The sequence below is a fragment of the Rhinolophus ferrumequinum genome, chromosome 3 (assembly GCF_004115265.2).
Source record: "Rhinolophus ferrumequinum isolate MPI-CBG mRhiFer1 chromosome 3, mRhiFer1_v1.p, whole genome shotgun sequence".
Taxonomy (NCBI): domain Eukaryota; kingdom Metazoa; phylum Chordata; class Mammalia; order Chiroptera; family Rhinolophidae; genus Rhinolophus; species Rhinolophus ferrumequinum.
The window spans coordinates 39417544-39426086 of NC_046286.1; the positions used below are offsets into that span (position 1 = coordinate 39417544).

Here is an 8543-nt window from a genome sequence, read left to right on the forward strand (position 1 = left end):
CTAGTTAGGTGTATCAGTCAGATTCTAGTAGCTACATTAAAAAAAGAAATCCAGTCAAGTCTACATTTGGAGAGTGGATAAAGATCAATGATCTATTCATGTCGTATTTTGATGACCTAGCAAAGTTCTGATTAGTTTGAGCTTCATCTAGAAAATTGATTATTGCTCCTATATTCTGAAATCCTGGAAGTTTTTTATGGAGAACATATCTCCACCCTCACCCTAGTTCACACACACAAAACTTCAACATCTGTACTTGTTTTATAAATGTGAAATTGTTAAAACAGCTTCAGATATCTCTCCAGCCTCTTTTATAATGCAGGCCAACGTTTAAGTCCCACTGTTCACTAGGGGGCGCCTGTCACATAGAAAATCCTAGACAAGTGATAAATTTAAACCAGGAATGGCACTTACATCTCCTCCATACTCTACCTGGAGAGTAGTATGTTTATTTCCATTGATGAGATTTCCAAACATACACAAAAGCTACAGCCCTAGAACTTATCCACTCTGGAGCCCCTTTACCTAGTGTGGAGACTGAAAGTCCAGTACTCAATTTACAAGTGGTTTACAAATACCACTGACTGACCAAAACCAAAGCCCGCCTAGCCTGTTTGTGCAAAGAGAAGGAGATTTGCATGTCCACTCAGCTGGAGTGGCAGCCATTTAACCAAGATCTTGGTGGCATCGTGACAGAACAAATCAAATACAAGCGTCTGTAGTATTTTCAAAACTTTTGAGGACAGAGAGTTCTTTGTTGTGGATTGAGTACAAATAAGATACAGTTATCTGCAAAAACCAAGGGAGAGTATATTATTAATATAATAAAAAATGATTTTATATAAAAACAAAAAAATTAAATGCCTTACAGCCCAGACAGAACTAACTATAAATCAAGCTATTGATTTTTTTCCCTTAGTGTTTCCACCTTTCCACATTGTCAATATTATCAGTAATCTATGCTTTCCAAGAAAAATGAACCTAGAAATCTGTTGAATTATGAGTGAAAGGAAGTAGTCTGATAAAAAGAGCTGTAGAAAACCCTAAATCTTACAGAAGTAAATTTTGCTAAGTGGATAATACTTACAAAAAATGGAGAAAATCATTTGTAGTACTAATTGCTCCCTATTATTTCCAGTCTTTTTATTCCCTTCACCACTCTTCCCATCACTCCACAAAGATGAAAAATATGTAGTATCCATGATATAATACAGGAAATACAATCTTTGCCTTCAGCCATCTTTAATTAAAAAATATTTTATATGTTTACTTTTTTGTTACCTCATAAACAATTATTTTTATTATAGTAAATGGATAGTCTCCTGATAATTCATGAGTATTGGAAAAGTAATAATCCAATGAAGTGAAAATCCCCCATAATCTCATCTTTCATTCCTAATAGAGAGTATTTTTCCAGATTTTTACTTGCTTTTGTGAACTCCTTTTTTCTTTACACAAATGGTGACTTACTATAGTGCTATTCTATAGCCTGCTTTTAAAAAACTTAACAATATGGAATGAGCTCCAAGCTCCAAAGGCGGTGCGCACACCTGGCTCATGGTTCTTTGGCACACCAGTCCGGGCGGTGGCGCTTCAGGGTTAGTATGATCTGAGCTTAAGGCAAAGGTGGGAGGGATATCATGACATCTCTCTGGGTTGGACACAGAGGGACAGTGCGAGATCATCCAGGCCTTAGCCCATCAGGGGATGCTGAAGCAATTCTTAAGGCAATCAGAGGAACTGGAACTGATGAGAATACGCTCATCAGCATTCTGACTGAGAGGTTGCATGCATAGCGGCTGCTGATTGTTAGGGAATATCAAACAGCATATGGGAAGAAACTGAAACATTTTCTTGAAGGGCAATCTCATGGTGGCCCTTGTGACTCCTCCAGCAGTGTTTGATGCGAAGCAGCTGAAGAAATCCTTGAAGGGTACTGTAACAAATGAAGATGCATTGATTGAAATCTTAACCACCAGGACAAGCAGACAGATGAAGGAGTTCTCTCAAGCCTACTACACAGTATATAAGAAGCGTCTTGGTGATGACATTAGTTCTGAAACATCCGATGACTTCCAGAAAGTTCTGTTGACTCGCAGATGGTAGAAGAGATGAAAGCCTGCAAGTGGATGAGCATCTGGCCAAAAAGGAGGCCCAGATTCTCTATAATGCTGGTGTGAAGGGTTGGGGCCCAGACAAAGATAAATTCACTGAGATCCTGTGTTTAAGGTGCTTTCCTCAACTAAAACTAACATTTGATGAATACGGAAATATTAGCCAGAAGGACATTGAGGACAGCATAAAAGGAGCATTATCTGGGCATTTTGAAGACTTACCAATGGCCATAGTTCATTGTTCAAGGAACATCCCTGCCTTTTTAGCTGAAAGACTGCATAAGCTTTGAAGGGTGCTGGGACTGATGAGTTTACTCTGAACTGAATCATGGTTTCCAGATCAGAAATTGATCTTTTGGATTTTGGAGCAGAGTTTAAAAAGTGGTGTGGCTATTCCCTACATTCAGCAATAAATCTGATGCTTCTGGAAACTGTGAAATCACACTCTTAAAGATCTGTGGAGAAGATGACTGAGTCAAGAATTTCATCTCCAAAGGTTGCTTGCTCCCATGATGGACTTTTCCAACAGTTCTGCTTACTTCTTTCTCACCGGATTTAAATGTACAAGCAAGTGTAAGCAGCAACCTGTTTTCCTAACTGAAATTTTCATTGTTCCATAACAACAACAAAGTGATTATGTTAGAGCACCTCATCATAATGTAGTAGTTTATAAATGAAAATTTAAAATGGTATGTATAAAGCATCTGCTAATATTATCCAAATGATATTTCTGTTTAGGAAGTGAGAATCTTTGTATGGTTCTAAAACATTAAATGCAAAAGCAAGGTAATAAAAGTTGTTGCCTTTGTTAAAAAAAAATTAATTTAAAAAAAACTTAACAATAGATCAGGAGCACTTCTCAATGTAAGAATAACAACTACTTAATATTCCATTATAAGGATATACCATAATTTATTTAGCCACTACAATATAGGTATATGGGCATTTACATTATTTCAATTTGAGCTGTTACATCTTTTTGACTATTAATATTCCTGTCTACACAATTTTGTGAACTTGTCTAATTATTTTCTTGGCATAAATTTCTACAAGGGAAATTTTAGGGTCAGGGAGTTTTGTTTTTGTTTTTGTTTTTTAAGATGAAATTTACTTATTTTATTTTCTATCAGATTATTTTGTTCTTTTTGTTCCTTCTTTTACCTGATGGTAAGTTATGTTGTTTTCAGTATTTCTTATCCAGTTTTTCTTAATTTCCGTTAGCTAAGATGATAACATTTTCTAATTTTGCTGCCTGCTAGAACTTTTGAAAACAGTATAAGATTTTAGGTTTGATATCCTTTGATATTCAAGTTATTTAAAAGGAAGTATTAAAATATTTTCTGTGCAGGGGATTTTTTTTTTTGGCTCTTTTTGATTGTCACTTTTTAGTTTTGTTACATTATGACCAGAGAATAAACACTCTGATATTTACTTTTCAGAATTTATGGAGTTTTTTTCCCTTGAGGATCATTGGATCAATTTTTGTAAATATTCTGTAGATTTTTACTATGATTGCCCTGCATGATTTGTTGATTAGGTTAAAGTTTTCCACTATGACATTGATTTGTTAATACTTCTTTATTCCTCTAACAATTTTGACTTTGTATATTACTATCTAGGTGCATAAAAATTCATTAAAATGTTTCTACCTTTTGCCAGTGTATTCTTCCTTTGTCATGTCTAATATTTTCATTTTGGGTTATATTTTTGGAATGCCAATACATCTAGTTCTTTTTTTTTCTTTTCCCCCTTTAAAATGTTTCAATCAGACTTGATACTCAATATTATTTTATATTAGTTTCAGGTGTACATCATAGTGGTTAGACATTTATATAATTTACAAGGTTATCCCCCTGACTAGTACCCACCTGTCACTATCCATAGTTATTACCATATTATTGACTATATTCCTTATGCTTCACTTTACATTCCCATGACTATTTTATAACTACCAATTTGTATTTCTTAATCCCTTCAACTTTATAAGTGAAATCAAATGACATTTGTCTTTTGCTGTCTGACTTAATACACTCAGCACAATACCCTCTAGGTCCATCCATGTCATTGCAGATGGCAAGATTTCATTCTTTTTTATGGCTGAATAATATTCCATTGTATATGTGTACCATCTCTTCTTTATCCATTCATCCATTCAGGAACACCCAGGTTGGCTTCATATCTTGTTTGATGTAAATAATCCTGCAATCAACATATGGATGAGCACATCCTCTCACAGTAGTGTTTTGGGTTTCTTTAGATAAATACCCAGAAATGGGATTACTAGGTCCTTCTTTGTCTCTTGTTATAGTCTTTGTTTTAAAGTCTGTTTTGTCTGGTATAAGTATTGTTACCCTAGCTTTTTTTGTTTGTTTCCATTTTCATGAAATATATTTTTCTAACATTTTGCTATCAGTCTCTGTGTGTCTTGCAATCTGAAATGAGTCTCTTGTAGGTAGCATAGGTAAGGGTCTTGTTTTCTTATGCATTCAACCCCTTATGTCTTTTGATTGGAGCATTTAATCCATTTATATGGAAAGTAATTGTTGATAGATATGTAGTTATTGTCATTTTATTATTCATATTTTTTTTCTCATCTTAAAGAAGTCCCTCTAAGATTCCTTGTAATACTAGTTCAGTGGTGATCAACTCCTTCAGCTTTTTCTTGTCTGGGAAGCTCTTTGTCTCTCTCTCTGTCAATCGTAAATGATAGCCTTACTGAGTAGTGTAGTCTTGGCGGTAGGTCCTTACTTTTCATCACTTTATATTTTTTCCAATCCCTTCTGGCCAGCAAAGTTTTTGTTGAGATCAGCTGACAGTCTTATGGGAGCTCCCTTGTAAGTAACTAGCTGCCTTTCTCTTGCTGCTTTTAGGATTGATGCTCTCTTTATCTTTAAACTTTGACATTTTAATTATGACGCGTTTGGGTGTGGGCCTCTTTGGATTCATCTTGTTTGGGCCTCTCTGCACTTCCTGGTCTTGTGTGTCTATTTCCTTCACCAGCTTAGGGATGTTTTCAGTCACTATTTCTTCAAATAGGTTTTCAATCCCTTGCTGTTTCTCTTCTCCTTTGAGTACCCCTATGCTGCAAATGTTGTTATGCTTGATGTTGTACCAGAGATCCCTTAAAATATCCTAATTTTTAAAAATTCTTTTTTTCTTTTTACTGTTCTGCTTGGGTGATTTCTACTACCTTGTCTTCCAAATCACTGATTCGACCCTCTGCTTTGGCTAATCTGCTGTTGATTCCATCTACTGTATTCTTCATTTCAATTATTGTAGTCTTAATTTCTGAGTGTTTTTCCCCCATGTTTTCTATCTCCTTTTTTATGTTTCCTATCTCTTCATTGAAGTTCTCACTGAGTTCATCTATTCATATCCTAAGTTCCTTGAACATCCTTATAACCAGTGTTTTGAAGTCTGTATCTTATAGATTGCTTGCCTCCATTTCATTTAGTTCTTTTTCTGGAATTTTCTCCCATTCTTTCATTTGGGACATGTTTCATTTTTTCCTCATTTTGGCTGCCTCCCTGTTTGTTTCTATGTACTAGGTAGATCTACTATGTCTCCCAGTCTTGGCAGTGTGGCCTTATGTAGTAGGTGTTCTGTGGGCTCAGTAGTGCAACTCCCTGTTCACTGGAGCCAGGTGCTCCAGGGGTGTCCCTTGTGTGAGTTGTGTGTGATATCCTGTTGTAGTTGAGCCTTGATAGCTATTGGTACGTTAGTGGGTGGGACTGACCCTCAGGCTGACTGGCTGTGAGGACTAGCCATGACTTCATTGGACAAGCTATTCTGCAGGGGCTGACCCTATGGAGTAAGATTTACTTTAGCAGGGCTCAGGTACTTACTGAATCCACTCTTTGGGTGTGTCATTTGTGGCGCTAATTGGGTTATACTCTGGTGTGATCTGAAGTTGGCCACCTGGTGTATTGGTTCTGGGGCCTCTTGGCAGGGGCTCCAGCAAAGGCTATGGTCAGCCACTATCTGTATCCAACCTGGGGCCACCTGGTAGGACCTACAAAGTGTTCTTTGGATGGTAGCTGCTCTAACAAGTGGTCTTAATAGGAGAGCTCACGAGGTGTTGCACAGCAATTTTCAGCTTCCCAGAAGCAGCAGACATGAATAACAGTTCTCAAAATGAGCCTTGATCTGCACCAGCATTGAGGAGAAAAAGGCAAGCAGATGCTCACATTTTAGAAGAAATAATTGGGAAAGAAAAGAGAGGAGATTGCCTTAGAGGTGAGTTTATTCCTAGACAGGAATAAGAGTTATTTAAGGGTAGAGAGTGTATCATAGTCATCTTTGTATCTTTGGTACTAAGAACAGTGTCTGGGAATGAGTAGATATTCAATATAGGTAGCAAATGTTGGATGGATAGATGGATGGATGGATAAGTAAATATCATAGATTTATTTAGAAAATATAGACTAAAGCATGCATCACCTGGAAAGCCTATTAACTTGGCAGGATTGAGGGTCAGGTGGAAATAATGTCCAGGCGCTACACATACACACACGAGGCTTTGTATCTTTTGTCCAATTACTAGTACCAGTCTCCACTCTCCTGATAATCCTTTGGCAAAAATCAATAAGCCAAAGCACCATAAAGGTTGCTATTTACAATTCACTAAGTTTTGTTAATTTACTTGCTAAGAAATAGTAGATTATAGGGTGTGATGGATATTAATAAAAATCTTTATTCACTATAATTGATACATAAAAATTTGATTTAAAATTTTGTACCATTACGGATGTAAATGAGCAGACATTTATTTCCTCTAAGTAGGAAAGTGGGAGCTAAAGAGGAAAGCTGAATAAAAACAAAGTCAAAAAGGATAAGTAGGCAAAAAACAAAACATTGTGACTACAAAACAACTAGAACCAGGAAATGATTGCTTGAAATGTGCAAGTTCTGAAATATACTTTTTATGCCCTGACTGAATATGAATGTTAAAGCATCTGTTCTGCTTGATATCATGCAACAGAAATGGCATGTGAGTAGCTGCAACTGAGTAGTAAGAAAAGAAGCTAATGGCACCATACCCAGTATTTTGGTATTTCCAAATTAGTGCTTCCTACATCACAGACTTTATTATGCAATAAGAAGATATGAATAAATGGAAGTAGCTTACATTAGAGGTAGCAAGTTTCCATAACTTCTATAAAAATAATGTAAATGAGTACCATATTTGTATCTTTTGACGCAAATGATTACCAACAAATGTAGATGGAATAAGAGTGAAAAAGCCATGATTTTCCAACCACTGTAGTGATTCTGGCTAGAATTGTCAATGAATGCTAAAATTTTTGGCCAACGCATTGTTAAGGAACAGGATATTCACATAATCTGAAGCATCACTCCACAGATCAAATCAATTACAAAGGAGAAAAGGAAGTTTCACAACGGAATGTTGACAGATGGTATCTTAACCAAATGATCAAGTTAACATAACCAATAAAGGGACAAACTGATGTCATGTGCCTCCTGAAGTGATGCAGTCAGAAAGGGCAAGCAGAAAGCTACTACATAGTTCCTTTTCACAAGGCTTTCAGAGAAACTATTGGGTCGAATCCAAAAATGAAATGCTGGTAAAAGTTTTGGGAGTCAGTTTCAGCAAAATGTATTGACAGATTCCAATTTAGTATGTCTGGCATGGTGCCTAAGATTTCACATTTTTAACAAGTTCCTAGGTAATGCTAATGTTGGTCTGCAGACCTTACTTATGAGTAGCAGGGTCCTCCACATCCCATTTCTACCTCCACAAACAAAGTGATTACCAGTAATCATGAAACAGGCCTGATTTAGCCAACTTTAATCAATTGGCACTAAATTATAATCATTCTGGCTAAAACACTTGCATTCAAGTTTTCTTGAATAGCTTTTAACTGTATAACTAAATCAAACCAATTTTATGCTTATCACTAATGAATATGTATATGATTCTGTAACAGTCTGCTATATGGTGATCTTTTTTCCAAATTATATTGAGAATTTCATTTTGAAAGTGGCAGATGGTGGAAAACATTAATATCCTAAACTCTTTTAAGACCTATCTGGAGCAAATTTGGCTTGTTATGCTAAAATACTAATTTTAGCATTTACTTTTATTTGGAGCCAGAGTTTGCAAACTGAAAGCTCCTAGGCCCAGTTTAGTCTATAGATGTGATTAGTGTGGCATATGCAGTTGTTTGTTTTCTATTTTTGACATAGTATTTTAAAATTAGGACCTTGCCCATAAAAGTTGTTTTAAAATATTATACTTTCCTTGATCTCTTGACATGAATAACTTTCTTTACTAACGAAAAATTTTTAAAGGACTAAAACATTTGACTCACCATGCAATTGTTATGATTATACTGTTAAATTACTTGCTTACATTTAATGAAATCCTGAAGCAGAGTAATGTAAGAAAAGAAAAAAACAATGCTGCTT

General features: G+C 35.8%; 1 pseudogene; it reads left to right on the top strand.

Annotated features, from left to right (window-relative positions):
* Window positions 1-1160: 1160 nt before the first annotated feature.
* Window positions 1161-3662, top strand: LOC117020293 (annexin A3-like; annotated as a pseudogene).
* Window positions 3663-8543: the final 4881 nt, after the last annotated feature.